Source organism: Lissotriton helveticus, chromosome 4_1, assembly GCF_964261635.1.
Source record: "Lissotriton helveticus chromosome 4_1, aLisHel1.1, whole genome shotgun sequence".
Classification (NCBI taxonomy): domain Eukaryota; kingdom Metazoa; phylum Chordata; class Amphibia; order Caudata; family Salamandridae; genus Lissotriton; species Lissotriton helveticus.
This window is the reverse complement of record NC_136063.1, coordinates 1,322,124,467-1,322,138,816: the sequence shown is the minus strand read 5'-3', so window position 1 is coordinate 1,322,138,816 and position 14,350 is coordinate 1,322,124,467. Positions and strand designations below refer to the sequence as shown.

Below are 14,350 nucleotides of genomic sequence, written 5' to 3'. Positions count from 1 at the left end.
GGCATCCCACTGAGGCATTTCTTTGCTCGGATGCGTTGCTGACGGGAGCTTCCTCCCAAGCAGTGTAAAAATCCTGGAGGCTAGCGGTCACTAGTGTGCAGGTTCCCACAACACCATGTGAAAGGAAGGCCAGCACAAAAGTAAGGTCCATTACATTAGTAACATTTAAAATACACACTGCACACAGGGCAAAGTAGGCTTGCATCCGGGTTCTTTCATTACAGGGCCAAATGGTACTTACGTCATTAGCATAAAAGGATGCTGCGACCAGGCGGATGTCTAAGCACCCAGGACCCTTACCGGTGGTAAACTCCAAGCTTCTTTTGCAGATCACAGATATATGCAAATTTCTCACGAGCTTATGTCGAATATCTGCAAGAGATAGGCTCTCCTGGATCTATGTTGGGCACCCTCTACCACAGCTTCAGTGTTTGCTCGTACAGATAGTACCAGGCTTTGAAGCGCCCTAATGATGGGTTCCTGCTCCTTACAATAAAAGATATTGAACGCAGCCCTGGGCATTCAATGTGTCCGTGGACATTGTGAAATAACAGTAGTGACCTGGCCACTATAAAAAATATTATATAATAAGACACAAAGGGCAGCAAGGTTTGCCGTTTAACCCCTCGTGGGCAATGTTTGATCCAGACGATCTCGACGCCAGGCCATCTGGCAAAGTTTACAAGACATTACAGGTGCCTCTCCCAATTCTTGGTACATGTTTGCAATACTTTCACAGTTAGAATAAATACTAACGAATCCATAATGTAGGTTTCAAGATTGCAGCCTTGTTATCGCCAGAGACTGAGGCATAGCATATATAGACAGCTGTTTGTATGTCACAGTTGCATGCTGCCTGGAATGGTTTGTTTCCATCTGTGCTCATGGCATGTTTATTCTAATTGAGGTGACGCTGAAAATGTCTGGAGCTCGTGAAACAGCACTGCCAATGTGAGCGACTAACATTTGTGATGGTGGGGTAATGGAGGGTTCATTTCCAGTGCATGGAAAACACGTGTGGTGAGACTCAGCGTTACTACTAGGCATGGGCGCCGGTAAACTCCACTCCACTGCAGTTGGCAGAGTTCTTGCTGAATTGCGGAGTGGAAAAACTCTGCGCCTGTCAGGCCCGGACTGGCCGCTGTGGGCACCGGGCAATTCCCCGGTCGGCCGCAAGGGTGGGGGCCGGTTTTGGGCTCTGGGGGCCGTTTTTGTTGCAGAGCCGTTTTTGCAGCATAGCAAAAGACGGTCGAGATCCTGTTCACTGTCAAAATTATCCTCCCATCTCTCTTGTTAACGTCGACTATAAAAAAAATTGCCAAATTACTTCCATGCAGCTTGATTCACTATTACCTGCATTAATTGTTAAGGAATAGTCTGGTTTTATCAAGGGTAGGTTAATCTTAGATAACGCAAGACTTTTTAAAATATATTAATTAAGGCACCCTTTCTTTCATATCCCCTTTCTTCAGTGTCTATTGATGCTGAGAAAGCATTTGGTAGGGTGGACTGGACATTTCTGTCCATGTCCATTGCTTGGCACAGCTTTGGCTCCACAATTTTTTCACTTATTTCTTTACTTTATACTGCTCCAAGACCCTCTGTGTTAGTAAACGGTCGTACATCCCCGTTATTTCCATTGCAGCGAGGAGTTCGCCAGGGTTGTCCCCTATCTCCATGTTTGTATGTTTTAGCTCTTTCTGTCTTGTATTCACAATAATACTCTTATTTCAGGTTTTAATGGGGTTAAGCATTTAAAACTATCTGCTTATGCAGACAACATATTATTATTTATCTCCAATCCAGATATTTCAATCCCTGCTCTTCTTCATGAAATTTCAGCCTTTTCTATTGTTTCAGGTTATAAAATCAATTCTTCTTGCCTATCACAACATTTTGTGTTAAACAATCTTTTGATTCCATGGGTTTTCATTGGAATAACTCTAAGATGAAATATTTGGGCATTTGGTTTCTAATTCCAGAGTGGCTTCAGTTACACTTAATATGAAAGATGGATTACATAGAATAGATAACCTTTTATCTTCTTGGAATCCCCTTTTTTGGCATGGTGGGGTCATCTTGACTCCATCAAAATGATGATTCTTCCTATTCTATTATATATTTTCTCCATGATCCCAGTACGTATTCCAACTATGTACTTAAAAAGTAGATTTTCTTTTTCCAAATATCTTAAAAATAACAAAAAACCTAGAATTTCTCTCGCTCACTTAAAAAAGTCAAAGGTAGATTGGGGTGCAAGCTTTCCAGATTTTTTAACATACAATAAAGAATTTTGTTTGCAACAGTCTGCCAAATGGTTACTTCCACTTTCTTCCCCTGGGTTACCTCTCCAGTTTGATGTAGAGCTTTCCTTCCTTTTGCCATTGTCTCCTAAAGAAGTCCTTGCATTTTCTTTTAGAAGCTCGATTACATCTTCACCATTATTCAAGTGTACTTGTTTTTTGCTGAAACCTCATTGTTATCCAAGATTTTCTCTAGTGACTCCTTCTTGGGTTTGTCGTCTGATTACTATTACCAATGGACCCATATATTGGAAATCTCGGAGAGAGAGGGATAATTTATGTTCAAAATATATTTGACAGTTGAATCCTCGCTTTTTCCCCAATTCCAGAAAATTTTCCATTGTCCTTGTTCATTTTGGTATACATTTTCCATTCTTTTGGAGCGCATTTTAAATATTCTATACTTGATTCCCTCAAATTCCATTCCTCCCATATCTACTTATTCGTTTTTAAAAATACTTACACTTAACTCTAGAGCGTCCCTTGTCTATAGGTATTTTTTTAGCCCAAACCCCTTGCGCGCTAAGTCTAAGATAGACCTTTCTTGGGACTGGATTTGGGATGCGATTGGACTATTTCTTTATGGATTAAGATTTGGTCCAGAGTATTTAAAATTTCCAGGAGTGCCTCTACAACTCAAACTTTATTTTTTTTATATCACAGGCTATATCTTACGCTAATTTCTCTAGCTAAAATTTCCCAAGAGTTTCACAAGGCTTGTTGGTCATGTGCTCAATCACAAGGTGAAATATTACATATCTTTTATTTATGCCCATCTAGGAGTATTTTTTGGGGGGAATTTTGGTCTCAACTATAAAAATAATTCAATTTGCATTTGTCCATGTCATATTCTATGCATTTTTTAGGCAGCCTATCAGATGTTCTAAACCTGAATCCTTCTGATAAGGGTGAATTTGATCTTATATTGGTCTTAGCTTTTCAACAAATTACAACTAACTAAAAATGCTCTACTGATATCTCTTTCACTGCATGGTGGAACAATGTATGTAATTATCATAGGTTGGATGTTGCTTTTGCTTCGATGTGTACACTACAATTTAATAGGGATTTATATTGGATGCAATTAACTAATTACTTGAATTGTGTTGCTAAACAACAAGTTACTCATACTTGGTCAGAGAATTTTAAACCTCCATAAAATGTTGTAATCTCTGCTTTTGCTATGTTTATTGTTCATATTATTTAGACTGCTTTCCCTTTAGTTATTCAACTTTTTTCATATTATTGCGTACTTATATTAGATCAGCAATTTTGCATTGATATTTCTATCATTGTTCTCCTTTCCCTTTTTGTACTCCACTCCCCCACCTACCCCTTTTAAGATATCAAATATAAATAGCTTACTCTGCTTTGATGCTGTTAAAAAGCATAACTTCTTTTGATTTTTTTATATGTATATTCATTTTATTCTTTTTTTGTTGCAATTTAACTCTCAATAAAGCTGATTAAACGTAACTTGTCAGTATGAACCGTAATTCTCAGTTGTTAGAGCATATTGATCAAATATCTTGAGCGTACCTTTATGAGTAAGTCTGTGTGTCAATATACAAAATGTCCCCCACCTGTCCTCCTTCTCGGATGTCCAACATGCTCATTTCCTGGTTCCTACCAGTAGTTACCAGTGCTTCTATTATAATTTCAGGAATGTGTTTCAAGCCAACTTGGGCCCCAGGTATTTATCACAAGGTAGCATATCCATTCACACTACTGTAGTGACAATATAGGCGGTACCTCTTAATATCAAACCCTCCTTCTCTTCTTCATGAAGATCGCAGCTTCAAATCCCCTTTGGCGAGTTGTAGCAGTAATGCATTACTTGCCCCTGACATTATTTCTGTGCAACTCATTCCCCGGGCCAAGGACCTAAGGTTGGCAACTTCAGACTGCTGCTAGTTTCTCGGTTCTTTCATCCTGCCTACTCCTTTGCACACTGTGGGCAACTTACAACCATTGGATAGTTGGCATTAAGTTGCCAGAAGTAGTATAGCCAGAATTTTACATTTCATTTTAGCTTTCTTGGGTCTAAGCGTATCTTGATTGTGAGTGATCAAACAATTTAGTTAACATTGTCATTACTACTTTTCAATAACCTGCAGGTTTACGGCACACCCACATAATATGAAGGAACTTTGCATCCACCTCTCCACACCTGTGGCAGTCACTTAATCTTTTAGCATCAATATGGTGCAATCTCTATGGAAACTAAGATATGTCAGCTACAAGTAATTAAAATGAAAATGCTTACATTTAGCATTCCTAGATACTTTAATCTGAAAGGTCTTAATCCTGTCCCATTCTTAGTCTGTGAATGACTTATGCAAACTTTTCTGACATTTCAGTTTGGAACGTCTGGTATCTTCTGTGCCATTTATTCTGAGGGTTCTCTCCAGCTGGGTCACCACATTGCTCCAGAATGACAGCGCGAGTAATACTTGTAGTGCACTATCTGTGGAGGGCTTTTCAGGCTCACATTCTCTCATCTGTCATACTGCACGGATACATTTGATATACAAGATACTTCCAACCAAGTCTCCAAGGTCTTCAAATATTTTCACTTTCTTCAAAGCATACATGTCAGTGTGTTAATCCCTACTGCCTCCCAGACTGTCCCTTTCATGACTAATCCTAGGTCCTGCTGATTACAGACATCTGACTCAAAATGAATATTTGTCTCTTGATTGTATTTGTCCAATTGCTTCCCTCCACTGTGAACCAGCCAAATACATACTCCTTTGTTCTCTTCCTTATTCCCACTTAGATACCCCACCCGTTCCTATTTCCCTTCCCCCTCCCACCCCAACCTCTTAACCATATTTATCTCCTGCTTCTCCTGCTCACTCGCTTAGTCTCTACTTCTTAATTTTCTTCTCCACTCCTTCACTTTCTTGAGCTCTTGGTCTCTCCCCTCCCATTACCTTTACCCATCTGCTGTGTTTTTATTATTTTATTATTATTATTAAGTAATTTTATAGAGCGCACAGCTGCCCCAGCAAAGGGGCGTCCCGGCGCACCCGTTCATACTGTGCATTATTTAATATAAGGTTGCAGGTCAATGCTCTTGTTATATTGAAAAGAGAGTTTATACCTTATGGCAAGTAAGCTCTAGAATTCTGATAAAGCTGGAGTTCAAGAGTGTATGGCACTTAACTCTTGCTTTCACCCTCTTCCTATATGTAGTCAACCAGTTTCTAACCCTAACAAATCTAGGCAGGTTCGTCTTTTTATTGAGAAGTTCTCAAGGAATGAATGCTATTGAGGTTGATGCAAGAGCTTTCAAAATCAAGGCAGTTTTACGCATTTCTCTATCCACTGGGCTACCCATTGCTGCCAGAAAAGAAGCTCTAGACAGAGCACACTCACTATCCTCAATTGGGACCATTTCTAGGGCCACATTCCTCCAATCTTTGTAGCAAATTATTTCAGAAATAAAAGTGTTTAGTTCATGAATAAATTTGCGGGATAGCACCACTGATATATAGGTTAACAACTATAAAAATCTCAGGACCACCATTATTATTTCTCTTAGTGTATCCCTGCCCATCGCCAATATTGGAAGCCGACTCCAGAAAAAAGACACCACTTTACACCCCACTCTTGTTACCCCATAGCATCCCCAACTGGTCTGTCCATAAATGGGAACTGACACTATTCATTCCAAGACGCCAGACTTCACCAAACTGAACAAATCCTCAGAGGACAGCTTCCAATTCCCTGATGGGGGTCTTAAAGATATGCCAGTATATCATCTGCGATAGTGATAGGTTGATCGTCTAGACCCCCTACACCACCGACATCTCTCCTCACCTTTCCCCAAGCTCTTTCATGAAACAACAGAAACCATTGCCTCTGTAATTCAAGACTGGCCTGACCCCAATGCCTAGACTCCCTTGTGAGAACGCAGCAATGTACATGGGTAAATTATATATTCCAATCAGTACAACGTAATTCGCAATATACAAAAATAGTATCTTAGGTCGCACTAAAATACTTTAACCCCTTCGCTGCGGCGGCTATTCCGCCGCAGCGCTAAGGGGGAGGGGCGGCGGCGCTCCCGTACTCGTGACATCACGGCCCCACCCGCTCATCAGAACGCTCAGCGCAGGCACGGAATTTGCGCCGCGCAGGCGCGGCGAGCGGGCCGTGACGGATCCGTTCCATCACCAGCAGAGCCCACCCGAGGCTCGTGATGGAACGGTTCCGTCACGAGCACGCAAAGGTTAATGTACACACTGAATCAGAATGGATAGAAGAACTGCTGGCATTTCTCAAATAGCATGCCTCCAACTCATATTCCTGTCATTCACATGCCCTAAGGATTTTGCTTTTTAGCCTCAATTCTATTTCTGAAGGATTATCTGGCTCATGTCACGGAGCATCTGTGAATTAAAACAGCACAGTAGACGCAGCAGGAGAACCGTTCATTCAGCAACATTGCTCAAACGTTTAGACTGCTTCTTCTGCTTCCAGATCTAACTGCTTCATACATCATTCATGTAACCTTTCTGAAAACCTCCCGAAGAGCCCTGCACATGCACAGCATGAGCTTACCAGAGTCTACATGCGCACGGCACTGCGGTTGTTAGCGACAGCATGCCTGCTGCTTTCTAATTCTTTGCCACTGGGTGTCTGGTCACCCCAGATTTAATCATTTTATTTTATTTGTGCATCTTTATATAGTTGCAAACTCGGTCCAAGTTCATTTACCTGCGAATATTTTTTTTAGGCATGGGGAGATTAAGTGACTTGCCCAGAATCCTAGGATGTAGAACCGACACCGGGACCCGAACCTGGGGGCATATTACCAACAACTAGCGATAATTATCGCTAAGTTGGCTAAGCGCGAATATTTCCAAAACTACGCCTGTGTTGATCATAGGCGATAGCGATTGCAGCGACTGTTTTCAGTCGCTGACATTTTGGCACGCCCACTTTGCATGTCATTAGCGATAATTATCGCTGACATGCAAAGCGGGCCCCAAAATGCCCGCTATCGCCTACAAGCTGTCGCTAACTGGTGTTAGCGACAGCTTGGAAATAGAGTGATAAAATTATCGCCGCTCTAGCGGGAAAAAGTCCCGCTAAAGCGGCGATAATGGCCCCTGGTAATATGCCCCCTGGTTACCCAGTTCCAAAGTCGGTGGCTCAGGCCGTAACGCCACATCTTAGAAACTAGGAACAGTGGGACTGTTGGGTATTTGCTAAGTTAGCTATTTATTTAAGATTTGTGTTCCATTTTGCATGTATTTAGTGCTGGAAATGGAAATAATTACTCTGTGATCCGACAAATTGAGGGGGGTTGCGTTTCGGAGGGCGGTAGCCCAAAGTGCAGGGTAATTAAGGGTGGATTCAAGAGAAGCAGAAGCAGTGGCAGTCAGCTTATGGTCTACCAGTAAAAATGCATTATTGTTGCATACGTGTTATTGTTCCCAAACGCGTCCCTCAACTGAAACGACAAAGACGATTCCATTGCTGTGAAGTCACACCAGTGCATAGTGGCCCGTCTTGTCCTACAGTGTGAGATTACAGCAATGGACAATGGCGTTGGAACACAATTTTTGTGATAATTAACTGTTCTGCAATTATATCGACATTAACATGTAACATGCAAATGTATGGAGTGTGTTTTGTTCTCCTCCAAATTGACCATAGCGAATGCACGCCGCATTTTAAAAGTGGCTAACATCTGGCTGCCATCTAGTTTTCTTAACTTGATTATTCCAAAAGAAGTAGATTCCACATATTTTATCTTGATGTGCCATTGGAGCTTGGTCCAATGCATCTCATTATGTTGCTGATAACTTTAAGTATGAAGATTGCTTAGAGTAGCCTTATTATGAAAATAAAAAATAATGTGCTTAGCTATCTACTTGTGCTGCAACCTGATTGGTACTACGAGTAGGTGTATCAAATGTTAGAAATTGTTCGATTTAAACTAATGCAAGATAGATGCGCTCTCAAAAGATTCTCTGTCAGCTTCCTTGTCTGACTCTAAGCCAAAACCCTTTTTCGAGGTGTGTAAGCAGAACCTCTCCCCGGCTTAGTAGAGGAGGCAGCTCCCTTTATAGGATAAATGACTATACAATTTTCAACTGAGACAACTTTATAATAGTTCGTCTTTGCTTTTATGACTTTGCATTCCTTTGAACTCTGCAGTGACTAATGCATTTGGAACGGATTATTACTTAATAACTAACTTGATGATTTGAATTTGTAAGTTTGCTAATCCTTTAATAAAACATTATGGTTTGAAACGTAACTACTTTCTGTCTTCCTTGTGAAGCCTACTGTGCTTCACGTTATTGAAATGTACTGAATTCTGATGTTTACACTGAGTCGAACTAAAGATTAATCTGAGAGCGTTTTCATGAACCTGAATATGCACAGAGAACAGCTCTACACCACTCTGAGCATCACCTTTTTCTTTAATAGGAAAGCAACATCCACTGGAAAAACATGTTCTTCAAGCCCAGGAAAATTTGTTGACAGACTTTAGTCATAAGCCATTGTTAAAAAACAAAATGCATCTGACAACAGAACGCATGAATAAGAACGGGTGTTCTAAACAGATTTAAAGACTGGTTCCTATCAACAACGTTCGTATTTTTACAGAGTTTTTTGGGGGAGGCTCCATACTCCACAGACATCATCAGTGAAGCTGCAAGCGTCTTCGCCACTCAGGACCCAGAAGTGAAAAACATCCCCATGATGATAGATACCATGTATATAATTTATAACACGCAAACTTTAGTGACAGGCAGGATTAGGCAGTGTTCTTTTGAGCAGACTGTTGCTTAACGCTTCAAAAATGCAGCTCTTGGGAAGGAACAGTATGTACTACATTGAATGGATGGTGGGCTCCTGTGTTAGGGTTTGTGAGGCTTCGGTTGTTACTTGCGTACCACTGTCACCCTGTGGTACTGTCATGAGGAGACTGGAGACAAAGCCTAGTTCTCGACGGACTGTCCAGGTCGAACAAGGCCTAATTCAGAGTGTGTCTTTTTATTTGGCTTATGGGGATGCCCATAATAACATTTGTTTCTTGGTAGGCTTGCATTTTTCTGCGTTTCTCTGCCATCTCCATCCACAGGAGAGGTTCTTATTAACAGAATCATAAAACAGTGGCAGGGAACAGGCACACGCCAGCATAGAGTTTCATTAGGGCAGCAAGGCCATGGTGCAAGAGGGAACAGTAAACCTCTCTGAAACCTGTTAACCCCTTCTGTGCGGGGGTAATTCCCCCGCTGTGCTGGGGGGCGCGCGCAGCGCCCTGGTGCTCATGACGAGCTCAGCTCGTCATGAGGTACAGCGCTCGTGTGCTCATGACGAGCTCAGCTCGTCATGACCACACCCGTTCCCGTGGAACGCTCAGCACAGCAGGGGAATTATCCCCGCGTGTGAACGTTCCACAGCTCATGAGGAGCTGAGCTCGTCATGAGCACCAGAGCGCCGTGCCTCATGACGAGCTCAGCTCGTCATGAGCATGGATGGGGTTAATGTTAGGTAGTGGTTATAGGCTGTGTGGCATTTAAAAATACTTGGGGCCAGATTCACACAATACAGTGCAGCAAGTAAAGTTGCTGTGTTACTTAAACAGGAGAAAGAGTAACAGAGCCACATCTACAAAAATGCAGGGATGTTGTGCTCTCTCCTCTGCAATGGCGCACTTTTGGCTGTCATGCGCTAACGGAGGCAATCTTGCACCATAATACGAGGTTGGCTAAACACAGACACCGTTGAGCCATAGTGCAAGGATGCCTGCATTATGTGAAGCATACTTGTTGTACTGGAAAAGATTTCTTCTGGTAAACAAAAATATGCTTTAAAGTATTTTCCACTTTGAATGTGTGCCGTATTCTACAGCACACTTGCAAAGATAACTTTAAATATTTCTCCTGTATTACCTTCCTCAAAGAGGCATAGTATTTTGGTGTAAATCCCCATACACAATTGTTTTCAAATAGGCATTTGCAGAAAAAACTCATCGGTGGTTGCATGGTAACAACCATGCACCACCCAGGGAATGCCCCCCCCCCCCCAAACACACAAAGTAATACAAGGCAGCACATTGTACAGCTTTGAGTTACTTCAGGTTACAATCCAACGTAGATAGCAATTTGCGTTGGATTGTAAATCACACTACACTACAACAATAGGCACCGGGTTTGGGTTAAAAAAAGTAACACAAATCTGATGCACAGTGTTGGTAAATCTGGGCTTTAAAGTGTTTAAAATTGTGTTACGTCAAACCAGTGAAGAACCACTATGGGTGTTTAAGGTTCAATGTCAAGTACTTGTCTTGGGTTTGAAGACAATGTTTGAAATAGGGTCAGTGTGTCCCAAACAGTGGGTCGTGAATCACTGCGAGGTCACGAAAGTCCTAGCAATAAATAAAGGGGTCCCATTTGCGTGCTTCAAATACGGAGGTCAAATGTCCGGGTGTTTGTTCTGCAAATTTCTGCTTATGTGTTTACAGACCCTTAGTGTTAGTGTTTACAGACCCCTCAAATTCTGCAGTCCCAGAAAGAAAAGTAAAGTGAATTATGTGACAATCTTGCTCGGTTACAAAGAGTGTGAAAGGAAAGGCTGTACGATGTCATTATGTTTTTACACTTTAACTGTGAAGTGTGATGGAAACAAATATTTTAATAGGATCAAATCAAATCAAAACACTTTACCTGGTGATGCACAAATAATAAATATTCAAGGAAAAACGATTTTTACGCATCATCATTTGTGTGCAATATACTTTTATGAGTAAAACTATCTCTCTGCAAATGTAGCGGCAATTACAATGGAAAATGTGCTGTCTGTGAATAACAGTGCGCTACCAGACGATGCTTTAGTTACATTTTAAAATGGCCCACATCTTATTCAGTAAACCTAGGATTGGTCACGAAAGCTGGTCATTCTAAAAATTGGGTTGTGGTTCTGAAAAGTTTGGGAAACACTGAAACAGACAATTAAAGTGTTTGGGGGCCCCAGGGGTACTGACATTTAGCCTAATTTGGCGATCACCACAACATCGGGTGGCCTAGATTAACCCCTTCCATGCTTCGGACGGCCGGCGGCCGGCCGACGTCACGGTGGGCGTGTGCGGAGGAAGGCCGGGGGCCGTCCGAACCACGGCCACGCCATAAATCACCCGCACCGCGGCGGAATTTTCGCCGCGGTCAAGGGGTTAAAGACTGTGTGTGGGCCTCCCTGTGCAAGCCAATTCATAGCAGGTGTTCACATTCTATCTGATTAGCAATGCATAAGGGAAAAAGTGTTTGTAAAGCTGTGCTGTACAAGACACCTTCTGTCTGCTATCATCTCCCTCCCAGTTACCTTGTAAACAAATATAGGCCCCATATATCTGCTCTGCACAGCGCATGCTCACAGTGGGCCACTGGAGGAATGGCTAGTGGTGGCCGGGCCACTCATGCCTCACACAGTGAAGGGCCTTTCTTCTATAGCTGTGATTCAAATCTATAGTGATCCTCAGACACAATGTGCAAGGACCTTACAAGCTAATATATGACGACCAAATAGGAAAATGCACAACTGATTAATTTACACTTTAGAGATACATATAAATAAGCGTTTTTGACTTCTTAACCTCACCCACCATTCCCTATCCCAATGCTCCAAAAAACAACAAGGTTCTTCATCTGATAACGTACCATGACCTGTACTCTCTCATTTACCAATCAGAACTGAAAGATAAAACAATGGGGGACCCGCGTACTATAGTGATAAAGTCATTTAAGATAGTACATGAACTCTTTTTACGTACGCATTTTTCCAAATTGTTCTACAGTTGCTAAACATTTATCTGTGAATCTGCAGAACAAATTTATGTGTATGCTAATGTGTCCCTTTTATTAAAGAGCAGTGCAATCCCAATCCTTTTAAGTAGATTTAATTGGAAAACTAACCTCTCACACAACATCTTCCCTGTGAAGAAACAGGTGCGGTAACAAGGACTCAGCGAATGACCCATGAACAATGAGTCGATGAGAAATCCACATCAATAATGCAAAACTGAGAAAAAAAGGCAAAGACAGCAGAAAGTATTCTCTCATTAGGTCGGGCCTGCAGACAGCTTTAGCAGTCTGTAGGCTAGATTTATTGTTTCCAATATACAGAGTGAAGGCTTTAGGTAAGCCCACTGCTGATGGCTTGGTTGTCTTTCTCAGTTGTCTCCTACTGTTGTAATTACTTTATTCCATATTGCTGTGTTTGTCCTGCCTCTCTCCCGGTGTGCTTCTTCTTCCTTTACTATGCCTCGCTACCCGTGTTATTTCCCCTTTATTCTCCCACTACTCTCTTTCACCCACACATTTTTTACTTAAATGTTTACATCTGGCCACCTTGAAATGCTTTTTCTGGCTTGCTCAGTTCAGTTCCTTTAGTGTCTGGAAGGTTCCTATTAGTGTGTGACACTTTTTCAGGGCTTTTTTTTTTACAACAAATCTTCTGTTTGGATGCTGCAGCTCAGTCTTCGTGCTGCATGCTTTGAATGGGGAATCTGTCAATGGCTGTACACGACAGGCAAACCTCAATCCAGGAAATATTCACTATGATGAATAAGTGATCCCTTTCCGCAGCCACTTTATTGGCTAAAGGCACAAAAACATCTGTTGGGAAGTGCCCTTGAAAATGAACCATGTCTAGTGGAGGTAAAAGCAGATGGTACCAATGACCTCCAGACAATGAATCAGAAAATGATGGACTCAAAAAGGAGATCCAAGAGTCCAGAGCTGGAGGATCCTGGTCCAGCAGGAAAGAAGAACTGGTTAATAGCAGTAGGAAAGAAACTGGCAATACAGGAGCGTACAAGGAGCAACTAGAAACGTTGCAACGCATTCTCCTGCTGGACTGCGTAGCTAATATACAAGAAAATTACCCAGAAAAGGAAGCACAACCACAAGAAGAAGCTGGTGGCCATGCTTGTTTGGGAAGCTATTGTGCAATAGCAGGGAGGCCCCATCTTAGATTGGGATATAAAATTAAATTCCAAGATGGCACCCGCAACAGCTGAAATGCTAGAAAGAACATAGGGCCCGATGTAGGTCGGTCGGTAACGGCCGAAAATCGGTATTTTCGGCCGTTACCGACCGGTATTTGAGCTTTGATATGTAGGGCCACATATTTTACAGATTCGGTAAATTTACCGATCGGTAAATTTACTGAATCTGTAAAATACCGAATCGGTATTTTTACCTATTCGATAAATTTGATATGTAGGTGGGACTCTTCTGAGTCCCACAACCCTTACCGAATCTGTATTTTACCATCAAATATATTTGATGGTAAAATACCGATTCCGGTGTGCATGCACATGTGTGCATGCACACCTGTGCCATATGACAGGCAGACCTGCCCTTAGGGCAGGTATGCCTGCCACATGGCCCCCGAACCTTTTTTGGGGGTGCTAGAGGGTGTCAAAGTGACACCCCCTGCACCTTTGTCAAAATCGGTATTTACCGATTCGGTAAATACCGACCGGTAATGCCCCATTCATTCCTATGGGCTTCAAAGCCCATAGGAATGAATGGAGCATTACCGGTCGGTATTTACCGAATCGGTAAATACAGATATTTACCGATTCGGTAAATGGAACATCTGGATGTTCCTACATACCCCCCCTTCTTATTTACCGATTCTTAATTACCGAATCGGTAAAATTCGGTAATTAAAAATCGGTAAATAAGTTCTACCTACATCTGGCCCATAGAGGGAAAACACTGAACAAGGCAGGTCTATTACAGTAAGAGCTTATTTGTGAGTAGAAACAGGACAGACTACAACGTGATCGTTGAATTTATGGTGGCCATGTTAGTATGACAGTTTTGTATTTTAAATGCTTATGTAGACACAAAACAAACACACTGGTATTTTTTTATGTTTTCTGTGAAAAGTTGCCAAATGTTAGTGATATAAATATTATCATGTGTTGCAGAGATAAACCAGCATTTGTTGTTATTCTTAGTAGGGGAACAGCTCCAAACTGGGTTTTTTAACAATAGGTCCAATAGGTAATG

The 14,350-nt window shown here is 41.9% G+C and overlaps 1 protein-coding gene across 2 annotated transcripts in view; it reads right to left on the bottom strand.

The window, feature by feature from the left end:
- CARMIL1 (capping protein regulator and myosin 1 linker 1) overlaps positions 1 to 14,350 on the bottom strand; it is a 1,033,060-nt gene that overhangs the window by 546,200 nt on the left and 472,510 nt on the right. The window lies entirely within an intron of this gene.